Genomic DNA, 16,266 nt, shown 5'->3' on the forward strand with positions numbered 1-16,266 from the left:
ACGATTTTGAAATCTTTTAATGCTTTGTAGGAAGATGTTCTCGCAATCGACTTGGCTTCATTGCTTCATTAGATAATGTCTTGTGGCACAGTAAACACATTGGAAGCTGTTTATTTGTAACAGATTCAATGAAACCCATCTTCAGATACTCTGGTAAATAGCCACGAGCATATTTCTTTTTTTCAGACATGGGTTCTAAATTTGTTTCACAATTTAACAACTTTTACGCTCACGTTTTGATCCTCACTCCACACAGTGCTTTTCCTTTTTATTCCTTTTTTTAAATCTTCCTTAGGGTTATGTACAAAAGTAAGGCTGAGCTAGTTAGCCCACTTATTATTATTAGCCAACAATTCTCTCCTGCCTTTTCTTTCTCCTATTTTGCAACTGCTCTGCTCCACTTCTGCCTGTCCTTGCTATCAGCTTCTACTCCTCCCCTTCCTCTTCCCACATGTTTCCTTGTGCACGCGCTTGCACTCGCCTGTCCACTTGCACAAAAGGTTTTAACCTCCAAGATCCCTAACGCACGCATTCTCGCGCGCGTTAGTTCAAAAGGAGGTTTTAACCTCCAAAATCCCTAATTCTCGCGCGTTAGTTCAAAAGGAGGTTTTAACCTCCGAAATCCCTAACGCACACATTCTCGTGCGCGTTAGTTCAAAAGGAGGTTTTAACCTCCGAAATCCCCACCGCCTACCTGGAATCCCAAAACGCCCACTAGTGGGCGGTAGGGACCAGGTTGACGACCCATGGTCTAATCCAGCGGTTCTCAAATAGTGGGGCGTGCCCCCCAGGGGGGGCGTGAGGCTCCGTAAAGGGGGCGCGAAGGCTCCCTTTCCATCTGGGTGCAAACGAGGGGGCCACGGCCGCCGGTGCACAAAGAGGTCTTTGTGGCCTTGCTCGCGTCTCCTCTGAGCTAACTGGCGGCGAAGGTGGCAACGGCGGGTCCCATCGGCTCCTCTTCCTCGCCGGGTCGGGGGGAGAGCACGAAAGCCGCCGGGAAACGGGGGTCCACCCCTCCACCTCCGCCCTGCTGGCCGAGCAAACAAGCCTCTCGGGGACCGCTTTGGCCACACCCGGTGGCTGAGCCGCCCCAGCGCACGCCCCGCCTGCTTGCCTCCGCCCCGGAGGAGCACTCGCTTCAGAGCTCGCAAATACAAACCCAGGAATCGCTCTGTCCGGAACATCGCGGCTGCCGCATTGGGATTTCCCTTGCCCCCCACACCCAAACCGGGAAGCTTTGTGGGCTGCAGGGAAGCTGGGCCAAGGAGGGCTTGGAGAGGAGGCCATTAGGAAAGGCCAACCTCTTTGCTAGGGCTGGCAAGAAATGGGAAATAAATATTTTTATAATGTTTTTGTTGGAATAGGGTAGGGTGGGGGAAGGAGACAGGAAGGTAAGAGAAAGGGACCTTTGAGGTCTTCTAGTCCAGCCCCCTGCTGGAACATAATACATCTAGTGCTCCTTGTTCAGCTTATTTTCCCTACAACAACCCTGTGAGGTGAGTCGGGTTGAGAGGGAAAATCACCCAGTTGGCTTCCATGCCTCATCCACTGGACCAGCAAAGTGGATGTTCCACCTCCATCTCAGCTCTGCCAAGAATCTACTACAAGCAGCCTATGAGCTCCAATAAGGTGGTAGTATTTCCAGGGATATTGTAATAATCCTTCTTCAGCTCTCCATTCTTTTGATGGGTTGGCCTTCCTTTCTTCTGCGTAGCTTTCAAGCCCTAAAACCATATTTTCTCTTTGTAGTCCATTATCCACTTCGCAAAATATGGGAGTTTGGTGGCTGGACATCATCGCAAGGGGTAACCGTCCTTATTGGGATCCATCATGGATTGACAAGGATACAGTGTTATGCAGAGGTGTACTTATAACAATTTTATAGACAAATGATACTATTTACAGTCGCGCGGGGGGCGCGAAATGTTTTCTTCTTCCTAGGGGGGGCATGACAGAAAATAATTGAGAACCACTGGTCTAATCCAACAATACTTTATGTTCAGCTGTCCCAAAGTTTTTGGCTGCTAATAACTGTAGATGTTCAGAGGATTGTAAAATCAGATATACTTTAAATTCTGCTTCATTCTCAAAAATTGTTTTCTCCCTTATATAATTAACAGCTATTCTGCAAAGTTTCAAGGTCATTCTGCAAAACATTTAAGCAAATTACTTTGTGTGAGTCACTTCATTTACCAAGTCATGACTACTAGCCTTCAATCCTTTGAAACACAGATGGAAATCACAAGTGCACCTGCCATAGTGCAATGGGTATATCTTTAAGCCATGAAAATGATTCAATACTATGTCAGCTGTTTTCATGTGCTCCCTCTGTCCACTTTTCTGACCTTAATGACTGAAGAAGGTATATGTGGGCAGTTGCCAAAGCACTGATCTATTTTCTGGTTAAAGTAATGCAACAGCATTGTGGCAGCTGTTTTTATCACTGGGACAAGGACTACTGGCATCTCTTTAAAAAGTAGCATTCTATTTTTGTTAGGAGACGAAGAACAGTGCTATTGGGGCTATATGTATTTCTCTTTTGTGCTATGAGAAACACAAGAATAAATGGTCAGTTAAAATGACATTTATACACCATCATTCTACAGGAATGAGGAAAGTGGGAATAGTATCATATTTAGGCCTATTTTCATTACTTAAGTATTTGTTACTCTGAAATGTACTGTATATTGCAGAAGATGGTTTGGTGGGCTTTTTGTTGAAGCTTGGTTACAGATAAAGCAATTCCATATTCAACAATATCTTTTATAATTTGCCACTGGCTCCTCAAACATATACATTTTAATGTATATATATCAGGGAAAATATATCTGCCTCTACACAAACAATAAATAAGCCCTTGTAGAAATTTGTTAGGTTTGTCTAATGGCAATACTGTGAGATGACATAAAACAGTATATACCTAAACTCATCAACAGAAGTCATCTAGATGTTATGCAGATGTTAATTCCTACTAAACACTTAGAAAGAAAAGATTTTACTTTACTGCTTGTATTCCAGGTTGAATACATAAATCCACATTTGCAGAAAACAAAGCAAAACAGAAGTCAGAGAACAAGTATTTCCTGAACTAATTCAGCATCCTATTTAATCTGATTTAAACACAATTAACTGGCATAAGGTACAGAATTTATTACTATTCTTCCTAAACAGCTAAGCAGATACATAATCAACTTTAGGGATTGTCAGCATCTTTTCACAATCTAATAGAAAAACACATTAATATATTTTATTCTTCAAGAATGTATGTTAAGTTACCATTTATGCCATAAAGTAAAATGCTACATCTACTTTTGTCCTTTCGCAGCTTTTGACAATGCTATTAATTCAATCTCTGAGCATATTTTGCTACTTTCCTAATTTAGGCAGCCAGCACCAAATATTACACATACCTATCTGCGTTAACTTGGAAGATAGACTGTGACCACAGCTGCAGGGAACCAGTAACAGAAAAGGTGCTTCATGTTCAGTGGCAAGATACATCACAATGTTTTGTTTTCTCTTCCAGGCTGTAAATGTCTACATGCAAATGCTAGTGCAAATAATTCAGAACTTTGGGCACAAACATTCTTAATATGCCTGTGACATTCAATTTTACCATTAATTTACTTTTCCCATGGAGACTGTGAAATTTTTGAGCTCAGGGAGACATGAGGGAAGGGATTGGAACAAGCCATAAAATAATCCAGATGAGACAAGGCAAAACAGGTAAAGAAACTGCTTCTCTGGCTGGAGAATTGCATCTAGATAAGGATGTCTTCCTCCTCCAAAAAAATCAAATTAAGTATGTGAATTCACTTAAAATTTATAAATGGAGAAAAATGCCAAATGATAGGAATGCCCAGACTAGACACTGAAATAGATAGAATGATGAGCTTTGCGGCTGTCAGTGAGTCTTAAAGCTATATTTAAAAATATAAATTAGAATTTTTATATCTTTGCTACAAAAAATATATTGGATTATTAATTATTGCTTCAACTGTACTTTTTAAATAGTGTTAGTACTATGAATTTCACTTAAAATGTTCATTTTAACAATTTCAACTGATGTTTTATACAAAGGAGATAGCTGCTCTAGTGATCACAGATAAGTCAGTAAAGCAAAATTAACAGGAGATAAGTGGCTATCTTTATCATCAGCTCCCAAATAATTTCTCTGCATTTCAGTGGCAGAAACAAGGGACTCTCCCAGAGTTAAGACAGATACATAATTTAACCAGCTACAAGTTTAACCAAAATAAATTGCACTTTAACTTTCGTTATAACCACTCTATCAAACATATTGTTGTGTCACATGAAAACTGATAGGTAATTGAAAATGGAGGTATGTTGTACAAAATCTGGACTGGAATGCTCTTAATTCCAATTTCACATGAATCAGTCGCATGAAATTGTCTCCTGTGATTTAATTAACAAGGTTCCTCTACTCATTTTTATGTTCAAGTGCCAAACTGGGATGTTCATTTTTTTTCTGTTAGAACTGCATGAAGAAGCAGGCAAATTAAATTGGATTCTTAGAGCCTACTAAAACATATTCTCTCAACTACACCTAAACATCCTTTTTTTCCCCTCTTTATGTGAGGTTCTTCTCAACTACTTAGTATTTGATGGAAAGCTTTTCCATAAATATATCTTCCCCAAATATGAGGAAGTGCCAAGGGGGCTCTTCACTCCCTCTACTGGAAGCTGTACATTATGTGAGACGTGACAGAAAGCCTTCTCAGCTATGGCACACAGATTACAGAATGTCCTTAGATTACAGGCAAGGGTGACATTAACTGTGGTTGCTTCAGGACGACAGGTTGCTGGATGTTAGTGTAAGTAGTCTGGTCTGTATTTTTGGTTTACCTAAATCATGTATATTATTCTTTGTTTCTGAATACCCTTGGATTCACTGATATTGGGAAGGCTATGAAGATTTAAATAAATAACGATCTCTTCAAAGTTTTGCAAATAAAGTTAATAAATACAGGGATTTTTATTAGTATAAACATTATATTAACTACAGTTAATCACTGATTAAAAAAATAACAGGAAAGTGCTTACATATTGCAATTATTAGCTATTTTTTTACAGCTAGTCAAAGCATAAACAGATTTATAGAATAAGTTTATTAGTCAGAAAACTCAGGAAAGAGAACAGGAAATTATTTTTAAAAGCACTTCCTTATTTTGCCATTTTTATTCTTTAAAATTCTTAATCAGGCTAAAAAAATGAAGACTCCATCTCTTTGTACTGTCATGATATGAAAATATATTCCATCACTATCTGTATGTATACAACTGTTCTTGAAAAGAAGTCCTCCCTCCCCCAAATACCAGTACTTTTGTTTTTAAGACCTTTCCAAGGTCATGTTTTTCTTAATCCATGTATAATATCAGTGTTAAGATAAAGTTTGGCAGATATGATGTATTTTAGTTTTCAAAGTCACAAGGATCATTGCTCTCAATGCTGGTGAGTCAAATGAAGATGGTCCATGTTTGTACCGATTAAGTCTTCATTACATTCATCCTTTGCTAATTTGTAAATAAATACAAATTGCAGCATTAAAGCCATGTATGTCGAGGCCATTATATCTTTTTCTTGCACTGACACAAACATTTTTGATTCCCTTATACATTTTGAATTATTTTGCCATATTAAAATAGCTCTATCAGTGTTGCATCTTCAATGGCAGCTAGCCAATAATTTGCTGGGAAAAATAACAATACAAAATGAACATTTGTCCCAACATGCAGTATTTAGATTTAAGTCTATGATGAAATAAGGGATATTATTTAGCTATCATAGCTAATGGATGAATATCTAAGTTAGTAACAACAAAAGTATGAATCCTTGAATTTAATTTTTTTAAGGTCAGCTGTTAGTGTTTAACAAGACTAACAAACCTTTTTTTAGTTTTAATGAAAGCTAAAAACTTACATAGCTACTTGTAAGAGTATGTGTGCCTCTTATATTTAAGATTAAGGATGCTATATATTTCTGAAAGTTGGTACCTATGTCAGGAAGGTGTCTCTTCCTAGAAAACAGTAACCAAGCTCCTTTTTCCATGTTACTTTATTTTTTTACATTAATATATTAAATCAAAAGCTAGCACACTACAAAGAAAAATAAAATCTTCAATGTATTTACTTCCAAAAAAATACTGTTAGAAAATAAAACTGATGGCATTCTAGGGCCGGGTGCTTTATTTTGTAAATTAAGGGGAAAAGCAAATATAAGCTGGGTGATAGAACATGTCATACAAGTTTACAGGGATCCCAAAGAGCATCTTCACCAGCCTGCCCTTCTGTTGAGTGCTTTGTAACTAGTTTGTCATGCTCTTTGTGATATTCATTTTGTGAATGAAATATACCTGGGCATACCTTTAGCTTTTCTAAAAGAATATTCATAGCATGCTCTTACAATTCTAAATCTGCCCACTGGACTAAAGCTAGAGATCTTGTTCCTGAGACTGTTAAGTCAAAGCAAGTGAATAACAGGGTTAGCCACAGATAGATGAGGAGGAGTTGCCTTCATTCCAAATCTCAAATTGCATAAACAAACAGAAATCTTCCAGGGGACTACAAAAGGACTCTAAGCAGGCAGGTCTCTAGAGGCTACCATTTTGGATGTAAGAAGCACTTACAATTTTTTACCCTGACCAACAAAGTTACTAAAGCATTTAAATCTGTGCTGGAACTTTAAATAATTTGTTTCTTTGTGCTTCCATGCCACAAAACATTAAGTTTTTATTCAAATATCGCCCATTGATCTTAAATGACAAAGTACAACTTATTATCTCTTTTAAAACGTTTTTTGCTTTTAGACTAAATTCATGGCAGAAATCTAAATGCTATTTCATTTTTTCAGAATGTATTTTACTTTTTTGACAGACCAGTAATTTTCTGGGATGCTGCTCTTTTTGAAGCTACATAGCCTCATCAGAAGAACATGACCAATGAGGTAGACAGAAAAAAGAATTATTACAATGGCACAAATAGCACATCTTACACTATTCTGGGCACATCGAGACTGATTCGACACAAAATCATTTCATGCAAAATGCCTTTAAATAATGTTCACAGGATCAAAAGAAGAAAAAAGATAAAATTTGCATATCAAAAATAAAATGTGGATAGATCAACTGAAAATGGGAAATACACATACATCTATGGGACACATTTTTTTCCATTTACATAATTTGCCCTATATTGTGAGGCTTTAAAAAAAACTTATTTTCAAAAGAAGAGTTTCCCAGTGAATATTTCCCACCAACCTAATTTACTGCTACAACCCCTCACTCTAGTCGCTGCCTTTTTTAAAAAAACTGCCAATTCTTAAAGTGTTCACTTATTAGCATAACATGCTGAAACAGGATTTCCTATCAATCCTTTTTACTTCCTATGGAAGCAAAATATACCAACATCGAACATTTTACATTAAAATTCAGCAGAGGGAGTGAGCAAGCAAGCTTGGGGTAGTAGGCATGAATAAAATATAAGGCAGGGAGCGAAAATAAGAACTGCAATTGCCGCCCGGGCAAACACAAGCACAAATACCCACACACACACCAAGGCTTATCACGCCTCCCCCTTCTGCTGTGGCTTCCCAACGCAAAGCTAGCTCTGACTTTGCCGTCCCGTGGTAATTAACCACGAATAATCACGTTATTGACTCAAACGTGGAATAGGTGGAAAGCTTGTCAATCCGATCCTGTGATTAACGCTGCGCCTTAGACAACTCTTACGGGCCAGCGTGCAGCCCTACCCACACCCAGCGCCCTCCAGACGGATTATACTAGAACTTTCCCGGCAGGGTCAAGACGGGTGGAACTTAAGAACCTAACGCATCTCAAGGGCCGCGAAAGGCTCGCCCCCCCTCCCCACCCCCAGCTAAGCTTGCTTTCAAGCGATGGTCTCAGTGCTCAGCCCGATTTTGATTTCCAGGAACCCTCCACTCCCCCTCTTCTCACGCAGAGCGCCGCCGCCGCAGCAGCAGCAGCAGCAATTCGCGTTTCCCCCCCTCACCCGCCTCTCTAGCAAGCCATAGCTGAAGGCCCTCTTTGCGAGTGCCGGCACGTTGGCACAACGTCTGGAAAGAGACGACCGCGACCAGAATCTCTCTTCCCCTCTTCCCCCGCTTGTGGGGACACCATTTCCCCCTTGGCCGAATACATCAGGCCGCTACAGGACCGATGCGCTTTAGAGGATAACGGGAGGCCGGCAGAGATTAGAGGCCTTCCCAGCTCCTCCATATGGGTGCCAGGCCGCGCCGTATGTCTCCAACGCTTTTAGCTCACCTCGGCCCGCACGGCGCCGCTCCCAACCCCGACTGCCTGCTCTCCCGACACCCGCCCCGTGGCACCACGAGGCGCGGAGCTTGTTTACCAACTCGCCCCTGCCCTCTTGGTTCGAGGCCCGGCCCCAGGCTCCGCCCCCTCACGCTTTCATTGGCTCCTCAAAAGCCGCCTCCTTTCCGTCGCCCAGAGATTAGAGCGAGAGCGGAGTTGTCAGTCCGGGGAGAGCGTGCTCGACTCGTGCAGTTCGCGTTCCGTCCAATGAAAAGCCGAGGCGGAAAAAGTTTCGGCCAATAAGGCGGGCGCTGCCTTCACCCGTCCATGTTGAGCTGGTAGCTTTCGCATGGTGACAGGAGGCCCCTTGGTGGAAATGGACGTAGATTAGCCTTGGGGGCGGGGAAAGCAGCAGGCCTGGTGCATGTGCGGGAGGGCACGTTCAGGCTTCCTCACAAAGCCCGAGGGCTCCACGGTGGGTTGCGCTCAGCCCCCCCCCTTTGGATGATTAGGCAAAGCTGGGATTTTCTTTTTCAAAGGACGCCTTCCCAGAAGGTGGGCTGCAGAATCTGAGTTACGTGACTTCCTGCACATATACGGCAGCAACTCGGTGGGCATAAGGGGCGATGCTTATGTTGCTAGGGGAAACGGATGCTTAGACTCTTTCTGATGAACACGTCCTTCTTATTGATTGAATTTTGAAAAAAAGGTTATGGACGGCAGTACTGTAATCTTGTAAATTCAATTCATAATTTATATAGTGCATTTTTTTCAGATCTCTTTGTTCCTTTTGAAATTCAAACGGGATTTTTCTAAAAGTCACCACTAATCACCTGAAGTATATAAATTATATAAAATATTTCATTTCATTCAACAGCCTTGCTATTATATCAACTTTAAAAAAAACCTCACATTTCCCAGCTCTAGCAGCCAATTGTCATTGACCACATTGCATTATTGTGGTTTGTTCCCTTGACCTAGAATTCCCCGTTCTCTTGTAACATGATTATTTACCCACAGCTGAAAAAAAGCCAATATAAATTAAACTGGATATTTAACATTGGAAAACTCCTGCCTTTGAAACTATATTTAAAACAAGAATATGTAGCTTATGTAACCATATTGCAACATTTAAGTAAAAAATGTAAACTAATTTTTATTTATATTGTAACATCATTCCTAGGGGACTTGGGGACAAAGAGTAATTTTACTTTGTTTTAAATTTTAGCATGAACATCCTTTCCATTTTTTTTATCTTTTCAGGTGGCTGGGAATATTTGATATTCCAATCCAATATCTTGGGAGGAGACAAGATTGGGGAAGATAGGAATTTGTCCCATGGACTACAGTATATAGTTAAGATGCAGTTCTATGCCCACTGATTTGACACTCCATTTTTTTCAAGATATATTTCTGATGATAAGATTGCTGTTGTTGACTGAACTCTTGTACCCATTTACCTGACAGTTAGCCCTGTTGAACTTGGTGATTAGTCTAGGTAAAGTTATCTAGGATTGTAGTTGTCCAACTTATACAGTAATAGTTCAGGTTAAATTATTTGGAGCTGCAATTAAATTGTGGCAAGAAAAACTGTAGCAGAAAAAAAATGTATCATCTTGAACACTAATGTACTTCTGATATGACCTTTGATTTAAGTCATTGTGTTTATTTATTATTAACCAAATTTATAGAGAGAGTTGCCCATCCAGTCAATGAAAACTCTAGGGAGTAAACAAAAGATAAAAACACAATATATGAACTAAATCAGTTAACAGAATTTAGTAGAGGCCCTAATTAAAAAAAAATATCCTAACCACATTAACCGCCTCAATCAACATCTCGGCCCTAGGGGAAAAGCCAGTCAAGGCCTTTCAAAAAGCCTACAGAGTTGGGGCTGAAACTGAAGTTTGTTTCATAAGGCAGACACCATGATAGAGAAGGCATACTTTCTCTGCCCCATCAGGTGATGCTGCTATATTGAGGAGACCCTGAATATCGCCATCCTGTCAGATCTGGTGGGAAGGACACTATAGATAGGCAGTCCCGTGTGCCATGTAGGACTTTCAGGATGACTGCCAGTGCCTTGAATTGTATCTGAAAGCCCACTAAGAACCCATTAAGCCCACTCATGTAGCAGCAATGTCATTTATATTTATTATATTTATTAAATTTACTTGCCACCCATTTCTTTTTGAAACAGCTAGGGGTGGCTTACAGCATTACATGGGCATATTGTAGTGCACTGAATATTGAACATGCTGCCATATTCCGAGCTAGCTTCCAAACACTCTTCAAGGGCAGAGCTATGAAGACAGCATTTATTTATTCAGTTTATACCCATCTGATATATATGGCTAATAATAAAAAATGCCATTAACAAAAATACTAAATAACAAATAAAGCAGCTGAGATAAAACCAGTCAGCACACTTAGCACAACTAGGGTATGTGCTCAAACGGACACCTAGGGTCCCAGTCTTATCAAGTCAAAGACAAATTCTGATATTCATAATCTTTTGTCTTTTCAGTAGATTACACGCATTCTGTTATTAAATAAAACACTTTTGCAACCTAACTGCAGTTAATTAGATTTTATCCTACTATTGTTATAGTTTGTGTTAAATTCTTTTTGAAGAGTTTTGAATGACGATTGGTTGTCAAGGAAACCATCTGTTCTATTGCGTCGAGGATGCAAATAATTTAAACCTAGGGTACTTTTTCCCCAACTGCCTTCTTAAATGAATATATAGATTTGTTAGTATTGTACTTGACATGATTGAGAGGAAGGTCTTGACTGATTAATTACGTGCCATTAAGTCAATATCAACTCTTAGCAACACATAGATTTACAGTATATTGTTCATCCGTATGATTTTCTTGATAAAATACAGAGTGGTTTACCGTTGACTTTTCCTACACAACATGAAATTCTCCATTACTGTTATTATTAAACAGATCTCTCACCTCCAGCATCTTCCTATATCACTGCTGCCAATAGAGATGTGTGCTTGCTTTAGCTAGACAGCTGGGATGACCTTCATGCCTTGGATGACCCTGCTGGGATTATATATTTGAATGACTCTGCTGGGATTATATGATCTTAGATTATACCTTGAGTATGTTGGGCCATTACCCTAATAAAATGCTAGATAAAGGATTGGGTACATAAACAATTAGTATATATATTTTATGGATAGTGTCCTTGAGAAGCAATTCTTGTACCATATAATAGTGATAGATAGGAACCATTTACTATTACTAATTATGCATATATTAAAATTATTGGTACTCAGCTGTTTCTTCTAAAAAAACAATATGTGCCTCATTTGCATAGCATAAATAAAAATAAGTGCTTCTCCTAAATGACTGCTTGAGTAGATTGTGTTTCAAACTACCATGAAAACGTAATGGAATTTCATAAGAGACTAAAAGTAATGCACGCTCACACCTCTTCACATAGAGACAACCAATTTTCTATTGTGGAACTTTGCCTCTTGATCAAGGTTTCTGGGATTTTTTTTCTTTATTAACTAACAAGTACTGAAAAAGTTTGAAAATCACTACCGTACTCTCTTTACCTCTCTGGTTGAGAAATGTTTGTAATATTAAGATTCCAAGCTAATGCAAAGTAAAATGATTTTGATAGTAGCCCTGGAAAGATCAAAGTGGACATCTAAATACAATTTTATTTCTTTCACATCATCTACTCCAAATCTCTTTTGTTCAATATTTTTATAGATATATGAGATAAAAGCAACTGATAATAATGAAAACTATCAAATATATCTAAAAAATTATTTGGAAAGTATCAATAATGGAATGTCATTATATTAGAAACTTGCAAATAATGTGCAATCATACCAATAGTATGAGATTCAAAGATGTTTACTCCCAAATACTCATATAATGTAATCCTATTATTTTTAAAGCTCATTCTAAAAGAGAGGGACGTAGTGGCTCAGTGGCTAAGACACTGAGCTTATCGATCAGAAAGGTCGGCGGTTTGAATCCCTAATGCCAGGTAACGGAGTGAGCTCCCATTACTTGTCCCAGCTTCTGCCAACCCAGCAGTTCGAAAGCATGTAAAAATGCAAGCAGAAAAAATAGGAAACACCTTGGGAAGGGAACAGTGTTCTGTGCGTCTTCAACGTTTAGTCATGCCGACCACATGACTAAGAAGAACATCTTCAGACAGCACTGGCTCTTCAGCTTTGAGCACCGCCCCCTAGAGTCGGGAATGAATAGCATATATGTGCGAGGGGAACCTTTATCTTTACATTCTAAAAAATATGTTTTACAACTATCATTTTTAGATGTGATCCAATAAATCATAATTAGAGGTATCATGTTAGAATGAAACAACCTTCAGTTATTAAGCTGTAAAAGTACTCTCTGTTACATGCATGTATTGTGATGCCACCAGGCATTTATAAGATGGAGAGCTGCTGTATACATCCTCTTATCTCAGGCAAAATATTTCTGAAGAGAGATCCTTACTTTAGTACAAATTAAGAATTCTCATACTGCTGATTCTATAGAGGGATTTCTTTTTTACTCTTTTGGGAAACCATGGACCATCCTGTGGCAGAAGACAAATAAAGATCAGAAAGGGAAAGAGAGCTAAAATTCTTTCCCAGGTTCTGATTAAACTTGGAGTTTGTAGCAAGAAAAGTATTCCAGGTAATACATTTGCAGAGAAATAACATCAGTCCCAGGAGCTATCTCTCTTTAGTATTAGGGTCAGCCACAAGAAGGGGTCAAAGCAGAGGTGGGTTCCAGCAGAGACTATTGCCAGTTTGCTCAGGGGTGCGCAGCATGTACTTTGAGTGCACTTGATGTGTGCTATGTGCACATGCGCAGTACAACTAAAATTGCTCTCTGCATGCGCAGAAGCAAAAAAAAGATGGCACCACCATAGGCGCCTCCAGGAGAACCAGTTCAGGGGTGTGGCAGGCCTGGGTTGCTGCTGGTTCCAGCGATCCAGGCCACCAAGCTACTACTGCAGTGGGTCTCAACCTTCCTAATGCCGCAACCCTTTAATACAGTTCCTCATGTTGTGATGACCCCCAACCATAAAATTATTTTGTTTTCTGTATTTTTTTGAAAATATGTGTTTTCCAATGGTCTTAGGCGACCCCTGTGAAAGGGTCGTTCGACCCCCAAAGGTGTCGCGACCCACAGGTTGAGAACCGCTGTTTAATTGGTTCAGCCAAACCAGTCTGAACCGGTACAACCCACCACTGGGTCGAAATCTCTCAATAGTAGAGGGGACAGTGCAGAAATCTTAGCCTTTTGTATTTATGTGCACATACAAAAAGAATGAGATTTTGAATTTAAAAAGGAATTTTTAGGATTCTTGCTAGACCACAATATGTATAACATATTTGTAGATAACAAGGTCACTAATAAAAAGTGCCATTAAAAATATTAAATTTCATTATGTTACTTTATGTGTAAATTTATATAATTTTAATTTGAAGTGGATTTCAGTATTTTCTATAGCAGAGTTTTCTTTTCCTCCACTTGGAATAAATATTATTCAGCTATCTTATTTTACATCAGTATTTTTATTAGCCTTCTGATTTGTTTGAACTGGCCTTCAGCTTTGTATGGCCTAAGATAATTTACACTGACAATTATGTTTTAATGATGGGATCTTTGGCCTGCACTGAATGGCTTCTCTCCAATAAAATAACTGTATTACCCCACTGTAAATTTCGCTACTTTCTTTTTGATATTTTTCCTCCCAGACTTAGCACTTTCGAAGGTTCTTCGTCATATATTTTGAAAGATGGGGGTGGAGGTAGAAAAGAATCTCCCTGAATATATAACATTGGATGCAGCTTCCTTTTTAATTAATTAAGATATTTATTAACAGATTTATATAGCCACCCAACTCGCATAGAGTGACCTTTTGAAACAGAGATAACACCGCACCCTAGAGTCGGGAACAACTAGCACATACTTACCTCTCCTTGTGTACTTCATATTCTCTCTCCCTGTTATTGTTTTTTTTAAAATTAGTTTAATGTTTGTAAACTCAGAGTCATCTCTGGACAAGATGGGTGACACATACATTTAATAAATAAATGTCATGATCAAAAAATTGTACATTCTACCCAATCTTGGATTCATTTTTTTGAAACCTTGGTCTTCTCTTTCTTCAAGTCTGTCATATGAATGAGTTTGAGGAAGCAAGACGGAAAGTGTCAATGTTTGTGAATTTTGGTATTGGAGAAGACTTCAGAGAATTCCTTGGGTAGTCAGGAAAACAAACCAATGAAGTGTTGAACTAATCAAATAAATATGAATACATTAGCAGAGGTGGAAGGGCCCTTGGAGGTCTTCTAGTCCAACCCCCAATTTTTTTATACATGAACTTGAGATTCTTAAAGTAAAACCCTTCTTTTTCAGGATTAATCAATAAGATGTACTTTTAATCCAGATTTCATACATCTTTCTTGAAAAATAGTCGTACCATTTTACAAAACCTTTGTTTTTGCAAAAAATAACGATTTCTAACATGAACTCGATAACAGAAATGTTCCAAAGCAGATCACAAGAAAAAAGTCAGGATAACAAATCTAAAGTGCACCAGATAAAAAGACAACTGATTCAGAGGTGGTTTCAGCAGGTTCTGACTAGTTCTGGATAACTGGTAGCAGAAATTTTGAGTAATTTGGAGAACCAGTAAATACCACCTCTGACTCACCCTGCCCCCATCTATTCTCGGCTTCCCAAGTTCCATTTGATTGGGATGAAATGGGGATTTTGCAGTAACCTTTCCCTGGAGGGGGGAGGGAATGGAGATTTTACAGTACCCTTCCCCTGCCATGCCCACCAAGCCACACCCACTGTCAAGCATGCCTCCTTAACCAAGAAAGAAAACTCCCAACTCCATTGTTTGTGGAATTAAAGATAATTTTACTGGTCATGAAAAGATAGCAGCAAAAGAAAAGCAAGATCTGAGCCAAAAAGGCGCGAACATGTACATATCAAAAGTTTACCCAGCATCCTTCCCCCAATCACCCCAACCCAATGGTCAATCTGCAACTCGCTAAGGAGTCATGTGGGGTACATCTTCAAAATCCTCATTCAATTGGTATGCAGAGATGGTTGACCTTGACCAAGTCCAAACACAGGCCATCAGCATGTGCAGAAGATGGTGAGAATCAACCTCCCCTCTGATAACTCCTCCAGCACCATAAGTTTCCCATCCCAAATTACTCAAGCCCCCTCCCTCCCCGTTTCTATGGCAGCTAATAAGAAGCAAGCGAAGTAGAGGCTGACACCCACCAAGTCATGCCATACCCACCAATCCATGCCCACAGAACCGGTATTAAAAAAAATCGAATCCCACCATTGAACTGGTTTATATAAATAATAGCAATGGAAGAAAATGACTGAAGAAAATCTAGCTAAAATTATGTAGTCCATTACTATCATTTCTGAACAAAAATAAGTTTTTCATTCTGTTTAGAACAGGGGTGTCAAACTCAAGGCCCGCAGGCCAGCCTGGAAATAACAAAAAACCAGCCCGCAGTGCCTCTGCTAACAAACTGGGGCATCGGGGCCCTCCGCACCCCATTTTTGGCCTGGACAGCCTCCTGCAAAATCCTGCAGCAACCACAATTCCCTCACTAACCTGCTTTCCAGCTCTGTTCTCTGGCCTGCAGGGCAACAAAAGAAGACCATGTGACTACCAGTAAAAAAAAAAGTTCATTCAGGCCTTTTAACTTCACAAGATCCTCCCCGCCCCCCCAAAAAAGTTGGAAGGCCTGATTGTATTTTATTTTTAACTGGTAGTCATGTGGTCTTTTTTTGTTGCCATGCATGCAGGAAAATGGAGCTGTAAAGCAGGGTAGTGAGGGAATTGTGGTTGCTCTGAGATGGGTGGGAGTGAGGCTTTTTGCATTACGATTGCTCTGAGATGGGTTGGGAGTGAGGATTTTGCATTATGATTGCTCATAAATAAGT

At 39.5% G+C, this 16,266-nt stretch overlaps 1 protein-coding gene across 1 annotated transcript in view; it reads right to left on the minus strand.

Annotated features, from left to right (window-relative positions):
• Nucleotides 1–8,456, minus strand: part of COQ8A (coenzyme Q8A) — a 72,661-nt gene extending 64,205 nt beyond the window's left edge. The window contains exon 1 of the mRNA XM_081941647.1: nt 8,300–8,456. The gene's annotated coding sequence lies outside the window, so the exon portion shown is untranslated. The remainder of the gene's footprint in view (nt 1–8,299) is intronic.
• Nucleotides 8,457–16,266: the final 7,810 nt, after the last annotated feature.

The sequence above is a fragment of the Natrix helvetica genome, assembly GCF_964273705.1.
Source record: "Natrix helvetica genome assembly, chromosome: 2".
NCBI classification, from domain to species: domain Eukaryota; kingdom Metazoa; phylum Chordata; class Lepidosauria; order Squamata; family Natricidae; genus Natrix; species Natrix helvetica.